An 11440-nucleotide genomic window follows, 5' to 3' on the forward strand; every position below is an offset into this window, starting at 1 on the left:
TTCTGTAACTTTTTTGTGTGGGAGAGGATTATTAATGTGCTCCAAAAGAATGCAGAAACAAATTGCTGCCCCTGGGGAGCAGGCTGCCCCACCTTCTCCATGACTGTCAATGGCATATTTGTGCCCATCACCACCTCTATTTAATTCTCAGAATATATCAACTGGAGCCAAAGGAAAATAGAAGTGTTTTCTTACTCTCCTTGCTCCCCTGTTTTTCAGTCAGTGCTGTATTCCTAGCAATCTAGTTCTCTCTCTTTTGTTGGGTTGTTTTTTATCTCAGCGTTAGCAATTGTGACTGCAGAAAAATCATACTGCACGATGTGCATATATATACATATAATTGTAGCTTCAGTACCCAGAAGCTACCTGCACATTGTGCAAAGAGCAACACCTCCACAGAAAGAAAACTCAGTCACTGCCTCCAAGAGATCTATGTTTAAAAAAAAGTCAGTTAAGCAAGTGCAAAAAAGGAAATATTTCTGCTAAAGGAAAGCAGCAGAGAGTTAATTACATGCTGTGGGGAAACAAGGCTAAAAACCAAAAATGACTGTGTATGCTGTTGGGGTTTCTTCTCACTTTTTAAAAGTTATTTCTTCTCTGTTGCATTATTTTCACGGGCATAAGCTGCTTTAGGGTTGTTGTTTGTTTGTTTGTTTGTTTTTTCTTCTTCTCCCTTTTCTACTTATTCTCGTAAAGCAGAGGCATAAACATCCAGAATAAAGATAAATTACTCAAACCAGATTACTCAAATTACTCAAATTACCCAGATTACTCAAAACACTCTCCCTGCAGTCCTGCGTCCAGCTGTGGGGCCCCCAGCACAAGAGAGACGTGGATCTGCTCGAGCAAGTCCACAGGAGGCCACGAAGATGCTGAGAGGGCTGGAGCAGCTCTGCTCTGGAGACAGGCTGAGAGAGCTGGGCTTGTTCAGCCTGGAGAAGAGAAGGCTCCGGGGAGACCTTAGAGCAGCTTCCAGTGCCTAAAGGGGCTGACAAGAAATCTGAAGAGGGGCTTCTTTTTACAAGGGCCTGTAGGGACAGGACAAGGGGGAATGGCTTTGAGCTGACAGAGGGGAGATTTAGATTCGACATGAGGAAAAAATTCTTCCCTGTGAGGGTGGTGAGACACTGGCACAGGGTGCCCAGAGAAGCTGTGGCTGCCCCATCCCTGGCAGTGTTCAAGGCCAGGTTGGACACAGGGGCTTGGAGCAACCTGCTCTAGTGGAAGATGTCCCTGCCCGTGGCAGGGGGTTGGAATTGGATGACCTTTAAGGTCCCTTCCAACCCAAACCATTCTGTGATTCACGTTCTGTACCTCTTCAGAAACCTGTAGCAGCACTGCTGTCAGAGAAGCCATGCAAGCACCCCTCAGAGGTCTGAGCAGAGCACTAGGGTATGGCCTGCTGTGAGATGTCCACTGTCCCTGGCGTGTGTGGCAGCTGGTCTGTGTTTGAGATGAGTACACGAGCCTCGTGCTGTTGTCTGACTCCTGGGGCTGGCCCAGCCTGTAGCAGCTCAGGGCTTTCCTCCCCGTTCTCTCCCTGCCGCGCACGCGAACCAGGTTTTCCAGCGCCGCCGCCAGGCAGACCGTGCTGTCTGTGGGTTTTATGGCTCTCAGGGCTCCTAAGCAGCTTTAGAAGCAAACCTGATTTGCTTTTTGTTGGTGCCACCAGGTGGCAACAGCGCATTTCAGCCCCAGGCTCCTCGCAGAAAGGAGCGCCCAGTAGCACCCACTCCTGCCAAATCCCCGTTACTCTGTTTCTGCTTATTCCTTTCCTACGTGGGTCTCTCCGTCTGCCTCCTGCAGCCCTTCGTGTGGTGCATGGATCATAGAATCACAGAAAGGTTTGGGCTGGAAGGGACCTTACAGCTCATCTACTTCCAACTCCCTGCAACGGGCAGGGACACCTTCCACTAGACCAGGTTGCTCAAAGCCCCATCCATCCAGCCTGGCCTTGGAGTGGTACTCCAAGCCAGTAACTCAATCCTATTCACTCAGCTTTAAAGTATGCAGATCTTGCTTGCAAAGGAGAAGGTTGGCTGGGGAGCAGGGAAGTTGGTGGCTGGTGGCTACTAGATCTCTACTCTGGGATTCTGCAGTTTCCTGCCACATGGCCGAGGCCAAATCTGGTTCAGTTTCTCATGTCTGCCCTGGGTATGATACTAGTGCTTCAGGCACAGTGAAGGTAAACCAGCAAAAAGTGTGTGGCACGCAGGGTGACAATGACTGTGCATAGAGATGGAAACAGCTGCAAAGCGACTGTGCTACATGGTGGCTGGGTGACACCACGTCTGGCGCCTCAGCTTCTTCTGTACTGCTCCGTGGAGTCGTTATGGGACACTATTTGCAGCAGCGGCTTAGGCACCTTGAGCCTGGAGAGCCCTTAGAAGTGGTAGTACTTTCCTAGCATAAACAGAGCTGTGGAGCACGGCAGTTAGCCTTAGGCAGTGTGCTAGGTGTTAAGTGCTGCCCCTGAAGGTAGAGTTCCTTAGTAGGATAAAGGGGTTAAAGCTTGACTCTAAAAAGAGCAATAGAAGAACTCTCTCAATGCTGCAGTGCTTGTTCGAAGAGGAGCTATTTCTAGCCCCATTAATATGCCAAGAGGTTGAAGTGGTTTTCTGTATTGTACTTCTGGAGATCAGTGATGTGGGAGAGCACTATTGCTGCATTATGCAGTTAGACAGTAACATTGCAAGAATAGAAGGAAAGTTATCTTTCCATCAAGAAGATCCTTTTCAATTTGTCACTTCCCAAGGTGACAAATATGCTTTTGTGTATGCCCAATGCAATGTGGAGCTTTCAAGCCCTAGAATGCACTTGTACAGAGAGAAGCAAGAGTTGGACTTCACCAGCAGTTTTCCTCTTTGCCGTGGTTTATAGTTTGCATCTGGTCTTGGCCACTTCTGTACACTAGCTTCTGTATACCAGATGCTACTCGACCTCATGCCAAAACAGCCTCTGCTTGAACTTGCATGCTACATTGACAATTGCAAATATGTAAATGGTGATGTTCTCCCCACTCACCTTTCTTTTTGGTGAAGGTCTTGGATTGCATCAGTAAGTACCTTATTTGAATTTAGCAAAGGAGTAGCAGAGAGTGTTCTAAATCTAAATTTCTCCTCTCTTCAGTGTGAGGCATAGGGCCAATTAGTTCTGCTCTACCTTCATGCATAATGGCTACTGGTAAGCATAAAATGATTGCTTTATTTTGATAGTAATGTACTGCTCCAGGCCTTAAACCTTGCTCCTTGTAGGAATGCAAAGGAGGATTCAAAGAGGAACCCATACCCTTACAAGATAAATCAGACTGAGCTGGTACTGTTGAAATCCACTTGCTTTGATGATAGCTCTTCATGAGATCCCTGCTTGTATGGAGACTGCAGCAGAATGTTACAGCTACAGTAATCTCATTCCTGCTCTCAGACTGTATCAGTACAAATCTTGCAATATTGGCTGCATGGGGCTTTCTTTCTACTGATATTATGGCTCTTAAGGCTGTCTTGAGTGTTCAGCAAAGAAAAGAGCCTTTATCTCCCAATTCTGCTGGCAAAGTGGAATAAGTGAGAGTGACGCTTGCAGCTGTAAGGCTCAGAGTGCAGCTGACTCCCCTGTTGGCTCAGCATCCTTTTGCTTCTCACAGTGACTAATCCCTAAATTAAACTAGGGTTCTCCCAGGCCAAGAGCATGAAGTACTTGTTCTTCCAAGCCATGTTCCTGTCTAGTGGCAGAAGACAGTTTAAGGTGATGAAGCTGAATCCTGGGCTCTTGCAGCCCTCTCTACTGGGCTGAGGAATACGTGGCTAATGTCATTCCTGGAGAGATTTCTGCTTTCCTGCTAGTTTCTTCTGACTATCCATGGAGTACCTATGGAAATTAATGTAAATGCTCCTTGAAATAGAACAAAATGTTCTGCTAGAACTGATAGCGTGACATTGTGCTTCAGTTCCCTACCTGCATTTAAACTGGAGCTGCTAAATGTGGTTGAATCTACTCAGTTACCCACCCAGGAAAATGAGGAGAAAGTGATGGCACTATCCAGAACTGCTGGAGAATATTGGATTAATTGCCTGCCTATTGCCACCGCAGATTAGCCGAACACCTGCTTTCTCACCCATGTCCAAACTGGGAACAGGAGTACTCAGTTATAACTCTGATAAAACCACAGTGTGGTCACACTTGTGTTTACAAAGATCTCTGCAATTCAAAGTGATGGCTTAACTTATACCTCTGAGATGCGTCTGAGCCCTTCTGCATTCAAGCTTTCCTCTGTGAAACTTCCACTGCATCTTTCTGAAGCTTTTACTGTCTGTGCCGACCAGCTTTGTGAGGACAGCTGCAACATGTGGGAGCCATTTGGAGACTCCTTGGAAAAGAAACTCATGGTTTCATTTGTGTGTTGAGAGCAACAGTGGAGTAAATCCATTGTAGTGCTGATCCCTGGGTCTGAGTTCAATGTTCAAGGTCTTACGGAGAAACCCCCCTTTTTTCTCTCCCCAGGTGACTTGACGGCTGTTATTCCCCTTGCTAATGGAATTTTTTCTTATGAGTACATGTTTTTCATACCATCAAACTAAAATATAACACTAAATTAATGCTAAACAAAACCAATTACTTGGATGCATGTACTTCAGAGAAAGAAACTCCCATGCTTGTGCATCCAAGATGCTTTGTGGAAGGGAAAAATATCAATCCATGTTTTGTTAAGGAAAAATTCCTCTCTGCCCATATTTGTCCAGAGACATTTTTAAACAGGAAGATGCAGTTGATTGAGTGCATAGTTGCTTGAATTAGGATTCTGAAAAGCTTCTTCTGCCCTCTTGTAAAACAGAAGATGCAAAGCTACCTGCTCTTTTATGCCTCTTTCTGATGAGGGGCTTAGTGCTAGCATCAAACTTCTGTTTATTAATGAACACTTCCTTGACCTCTGCTCTCTGGACCAAACCTACTGTTAACAGCTCTATCACATGCATTTCTTCAACGTTCTGAGGATCAATCAGTCTCACACTGCAGTGGCCTGATCTCATGGCTGCTTCTAGAACTGAAGTTCTCCTTAGATCACTAAGATTATATTTCTCCTAAGAAAATGCTATATGTATGTTAGTGCCAGCAAGACATTTTGTGCTGCTTTGGCTTCTACCCAGAGAAGCTGCTCTGTGGTTACCAGGAAATGAAAATATGCTTTTTTGGTGCAGGTCTGTGTGAAGTTGATTTTGCTCTGATAATTCATGATGAACACCATCTACTTCTTTTAAATCAAGAAGCTATGTCTGTTAAATGGCTCATACTGTACATCTACCTTACTTTGCCACTTCTACTAGAAGGACACCTCTGTCCCTTTAACAACCAACATTTGGCAGGAAGCATAAAAGAGGGTTCAGTGTTGGCCTGTCTTCCTCTCAGAGGGCTGTGAGAGATGTGCTTAACTGCTCACTTAGCTGGAGTGGAAAGCTCACTATCTGAGAGGATTTCTCACTGTCTGCCACACAGAGTGATGCTAAACAACACTGACTCCCTCCCTTACAATCACTAATCCTTCACGTGCAAGTACTGAAGTAACTACACTTCGGCTGAAACTAGCCACTTGAATGATATACCTCTCTTCCCCAGAACTGCAGTTTTAGGTATTTCTACTTTGTTCTTTGAAAACACTTCCCCTAATTCTAGTTTCACTGATCAACCTCTTCCTTGCTGTTGAGACTTCAGATTTAAGCTGGCTGGAGTATTCTCCCCTGTATGACCTGTGGGATACTGCATTTTTCTTGCCAGTTCATGTGCACCATCCTCAGGTGAAATTTCTGGAATGTTAAAGGAAGCTTTTAGTGCAAGTTTTCTCTTAGTTTATTCATGTAGTTAAGTAAATATTTCATGGAATCATTTAGGCTGGAAAAGACCCTTAAGTTCATCAAGTCCTATTTAAGCCCTTTGCTGTAAAACAAAAATATTAGAGCTGAGAGCATATGTTGAAATTCTGAAGTCATGTAAAGCACAGTAAAGTGTGAGTGTCTTGCAAAATACAAGCAACTAGAATTGCTTATGTTGAGGTTGTTCTTCAGGCTTTTGTGAAAATTAATTTGCCTTGCCCAATGTGTGGTAGATTTATTTCTTCCCTTCCCTTGCCTCTCTGGCTCCTCATAATCAAATTACAAACTGAACCAGCTCCATAAGAAAGAATTCTCTGAGATGTCAAAACTTCAGAGAAGTTGCATTCATCCCTAGAATGGGCTATTGGTCTCAAGCTGTTTATCCCTTTCAACAGTTGACTCAGTTCAGCAGCTGAATAAGAAGTGTTCTGTGTTGTTGTGTTTTTTGTTTTTTGTCTTGGGTGCTTTTCTGCATTCTGAAAACCTTTTCAACTTTATGTTTGGTAGTTTAATTTAGCACATAAAGACATAATTTTATTTCTATTTTTTTAAACTGCAGTGTGAAGTAAAAGTAGCCTACATAATTGAAAACACCCCGGGCACATGAGATTTCTGATTTGTATCAACTGTAGTATTGTTTAAATACACATCACTGTCTTTACAGCTGAGGAAAAAACCCTGTAGCATAGAACTGTGTTCAGATGCAAACAGGTATTAATTCCTGCAAGTCTGAGACTCACCCTCTCTTAGAAACAAATATAAACCCAGATTAAAATCAGTGACCTCAAATAAGATTTCCTGCTTGCTGATTCTTAAGTAAGATTAAAATTGACTTAAATCGCTTTGACTGAAGTGGGTCCACCCTGACCATCTTTGGCAACATTTTTTAACATCCAGCAGATGTTTGCTGTTGTCATGCCAATGCACAGTGCTGGAGTCTGATGCACTGGAGGAGATGTGCAGGCCAGGCAAGAAGCAAAGTGCTATGAGCTTCCTGGCTCTTGCTGAACTGATGGTCCAAGACCTGTAGCAGATCTTTCCTGAAAGCCCAGAAAAATGACTAGGATGTTCCGTGGAGCTTAGGAAGGAACCACTAATGATGATGATGGTGTTTCCCTCCTTCCCTGAGCAGGAATAGGCATATTCATCACCTCATCCCAAACACTTAAAGCAGCTACTGCACCCAACTGTCTTTCAGAGACATATAAACACTTTGGCCCAAAGGTTTCCAGTTGAAGGAAGGGAGATGATGGATTTCGAAGTCAATAAATGTAAGACAACCCTGCTTTGGATACCTACTTGGTCAAGCTCATGTTTCAGCTAGAAGGAAGGAATTGCTATTATATGTGCCTAATGCAGGCATCTCAATATCAGGTAACAAAATGTTGCCATATCCCTCTCCTCTTTTTCCTTCCTTCTTCCTCCTTCCCCTCTGCACTTCTTAGTTAAAATTGCTTTCATCGGAAGTCATGAAAGTTGTCATTTTAAAAGCGCTGGGAAACCCACCCATCCTGAGCAATCACTGCTCTTGAGAAGGATCTGTCGATAACTTTCTGTCAGCATTTCTCTGTCTTCTACAGTGGATCGGATCACCACACCTGCATTTTCATATGCAGAAACTATACTAGTGCTATAGTTTCATGGATGTTTGTCTCTCTTGATAGCAAAGCTGAAATTGTTTCCTTTTGCTTGTAGCTACCTTGGTTGTATTAATACAACTCTGTCTGCAGATGTATTTTGGATGGAAGGTTTATTGCATCTGGATGAAAAATAACAAGCCAGCAAACACAAAATTATAGTATTAGGAAGGACAATTTGGGAATGGGTACAGGCAGCTGGATGTGAAGGTTGATTTAGCTGACTCTGATGCTGAAAAAAAAAAGCCCTATACTGCCCCACTGAGTAAGTGGGGTAAATCTTGTTAACCAAAGCAGCCTTGAAGAAAGTTTTTGTCAACATGGAGTTCCACAAAGTCTTGAGGTGTATCGAGCATGTAGAAACACCTTGCTGGCAATCAGGGTGGAACTGCATCCTAATGGCCTAAATGCTGTATGGTATAATCAACTGCGTATGAAGCAATCACAGCCCAAATTTTATCTGTGCAGACTGGAGACATCAGCCTACCCTCTTTGTCTGACAACTTGAAGAGACAGGGTTTTTTAAAAGCATAGTTGCTACCCTGCCCAGCACTAGAGGCCAAGAATGAAGAGCCTGCAGAGCCCTTCTGAAATCAGTAAGGGTTTAATTAAAAGTAGCATTATATTCTGGATATGCAAAATTTGAAGCTAAATCCCTTGGAGAATGCTTAGGGCATGAAGATGTGTGCAGGGTAAAGAGTCCTGCCTTGTGGTTATCAGATCCAGCAATCCATATTCCTGTGTAGGACATGTCTGTGCATCAGCACGTGTCTCAAAGCAGCAGATAAATGCGTCAGAGCTCATAAATGCTGCTGAGCTAGGGCAGAAGTGCCTGCACCCACTTCAGGCTCTTGAGATTTTAGGATCATTGCAGGCAGAGGCACCTGCCTACCTTCGCCTATCCACGTGTGCCTATCCTGTGTGTGTGAAATGATCCCCAAACGTTGTGGGTGATAAATTGCTAGAATGAGACAAAAAATCAAATTCATTCTATGGTTTCCCCTTCACTGTGTTTGTACATCAGTTCTGGAGTACATCGTATCTTTGTTCTGCCTTTGTCAAAACATACGTATGACAAGGAAGTTGTGTCTACAGTGGCAGTGAGCACTGTAGTGGGTTAAGAGAAGAAAACACTGGGTATCAGTGCTAATCTTTGTCAGAAATCTAAGTAGTGGACTGATCACTAAACTTGATGCGTTTAAGGCACTACACCCATATCCTCATGAAGGAGAACCGTCTAAAGGCCATGGAAGATATGCTCACAGTGGCACAGCCTCTTTAGTCTGATGTGTGACACCTGGCATTGCAAAATCCTGCTCCAGGAAAGGTGCTCCAGGGTGTTCCTATCACCTGTAATACAAATAGCTGCTTGGCTTTTAAGAGGTTTTGAATAAAGCCCTTCAGAAACAAGAGAGAGGTTCAAAAAGCCTCAGTGTTTTGCTTGGGTCCCATTAAGCTGCTACTTCCATGTATTGTTTTCCTGTTGCAGCTGGCAAAATATTTCTTTACACAAAGAAGTGTTTCTTCCAGCCTCCCTATTTCTCCTGCATGGTTTTGCAACCTAAAGCCTGATATCGTAGGTGTTTTCGCCGTGGTAAGTGATAACTTCACAAACACAGAATTGAAGTATTGCTGCAAAAATCAGACAGGAAGAGGCAGCGGAGAGAAGACAGTATGTTATAACTGGGTGAGATAATGCAGAAGAAGGTTCAGGGATGGTTTGGTAGAAGGCTTTGGATACAACGCCAGTGTTTTGCCAGAGCATCTGCTCTTGGAAGGGAAACATTCTGTAGCAGGCAGGGGCTAGCGGGCTTGGTTCCCAGGCTCTCTGGCATCCCTCTGCCTCTCTAAGCCCTTACTCTGCAGGTGTTTTAGAACACTGGATCTGTGCGTTAGTGTGTAGTTGCTGCTGGAGTTGTAGGCTGTGTGAAGTAGCTGGGGTTGGCACTGTGAGGTGAAACAAAACAATACCTCTGATAGAAACCAGGCTGTGTGAACAAGGCTGCAAATTCCCTCTTAGGGTACTCAGGGTTATTCTTGTGCTTTTGCAGGAAACTATATCATGCAGATCCTTTCATAAGCTGGGTGTGCTCACAGCTCGCTCTAACAGTTAAATTATTTAATATTGCGCATAAGCTGTCTGCATTTAGACTATTGCTGTGTTCCTGCTGATGTGGTTTCTCCTCGGTTTGTTTCCACTTGACATACTTATAGAATGTAGTTATATCGCTGTGATGAATGCTAAACGAATGCTCCAAGCTGGTTTGGTCGCCCCATATGAGATGTGGGTGACCAAATGTGGCAGGAACTGTGGTGTGGATCCTGTTCTTCAAGCCAGTAATGCCAGCAATAGCTACCCTGGGAACAGTGGTTTGGGGTGATACAAGTTGTTTCTGCACTGTTTCCTGATACTTCTTTGCCACAAGGGTTTTCCAGTATAGATCTAGCCTCTTAAGTGTTGTAGCCTAAACATACTATGGAAAAGGGGGCTCAGATGACACGGACAGCTCAATCCACTGACAGGATTGTAACACCCTGTTCTTTTGCGCTTAGCTGAGCACTGCATGATATGGTTCCACCTATTTTTACTTATAGAGCTACCTTTCAGTGTGAAGCAGTATTTTTAGTGTGTAAATAATATAGGCAGAATACCATACACTGTTGTATGGGGCTTTTTTATATCCAAAATTTAGTTTATAATACGCAGCCTTCATGTTTCCAGTTTTCGTGTGTTTGCTGCAGGGTGGAAGTTAAGGGGGTGCTGCATGCTGCAGGGAACAACGTGGGATGGGGTTGGCACCCGCAGAGAGCTGGGAGGCACCGTGGCTCTTGCATATTTGCCAGAATTCTGGGAAACATAATTAGTTAAACAAAACTGATATTTAAGCATTCATCTTTGTTTCAGAGCCCTACTGAATAGGGACAGTTTAAATAGGACTACTGTTTCAAGCTGTCAGCTGCTGCAGGAAGCTAAGGCATAATTTTTAATGATTTTTCAGCCATCAGAGTTGCAAAGGCAAAAGTATGATTTTTCCAAAAGACCATCAGGCACACTCTGCAGAGGAGGTGTGGGTTAGGGATGGGCACTAGCACAGGATCTCTGGAGTCTTGATTTCAGCTTCTATGGGACAGGCGTCTGTCTATAGTGACTGCATTTGAATTTGAGGAAGGCTGGTGGATAAAAACAAATTTCTGAGAGAAGCTTTGAGCAAATAGAACCATAGAATAGTTTGGCTTGGAAGACACTTAAAGCTCATCCAGTTCCAACCCCCTGCCATGGGCAGGGACACCTTCCACTAGAGCAGGTTGCTCCAAGCCCTGTCCAACCTGGCCTTGAACACTGCCAGGGATGGGGCAGCCACAGCTTCTCTGGGCACCCTGTACCAGCGCCTCAGCACCCTCACAGGGAAGAACTTCTTCCTAATGTCTGATCTCAACCTCTCCTCTGTCAGCTCAAAGCCATTCCCCCTTGTCCTGTCCCTACAGGCCCTTGTAAAAAGCCCCTCTTCAGATTTCTTGTCAGCACTTTTAGGCATTGGAAGCTGCTCTAAGGTCTCCCCAGAGCCTTCTCTTCTCCAGGCTGAACAAGCCCAGCTCTCTCAGATACAGTCACTGTTGCCAATTGATATGATCATATCATGTATGTCAGCAGCCCCAGCTGACTGCATTGCGTACCTCTCATTAACCCTGCTCCTTTCTCAGAAGAAGCCTGGTCAGAAAGCAGATCTGTTGCTGAACGGAAAAGTGTCTTCCTTGCAGCCCCTTTCCCAATCCAGGAAAGCAGTCTTCAGCAATCCAGTTAATGGAAGACCAAAACATGCTCTGCGTCAAGCCTGTGCGTGAGTTGTGTGTTGGATGCTGGCCAAAGTATTTGATGCATCATATAATATGGCCTTTTTACATAGTTCACCTTTTATCCCTCAATTTTGAGACTGGCAGTGG

The sequence above is a fragment of the Strigops habroptila genome, chromosome 8 (assembly GCF_004027225.2).
Source record: "Strigops habroptila isolate Jane chromosome 8, bStrHab1.2.pri, whole genome shotgun sequence".
In the NCBI taxonomy this organism is placed as follows: Eukaryota; Metazoa; Chordata; class Aves; order Psittaciformes; family Psittacidae; genus Strigops; species Strigops habroptila.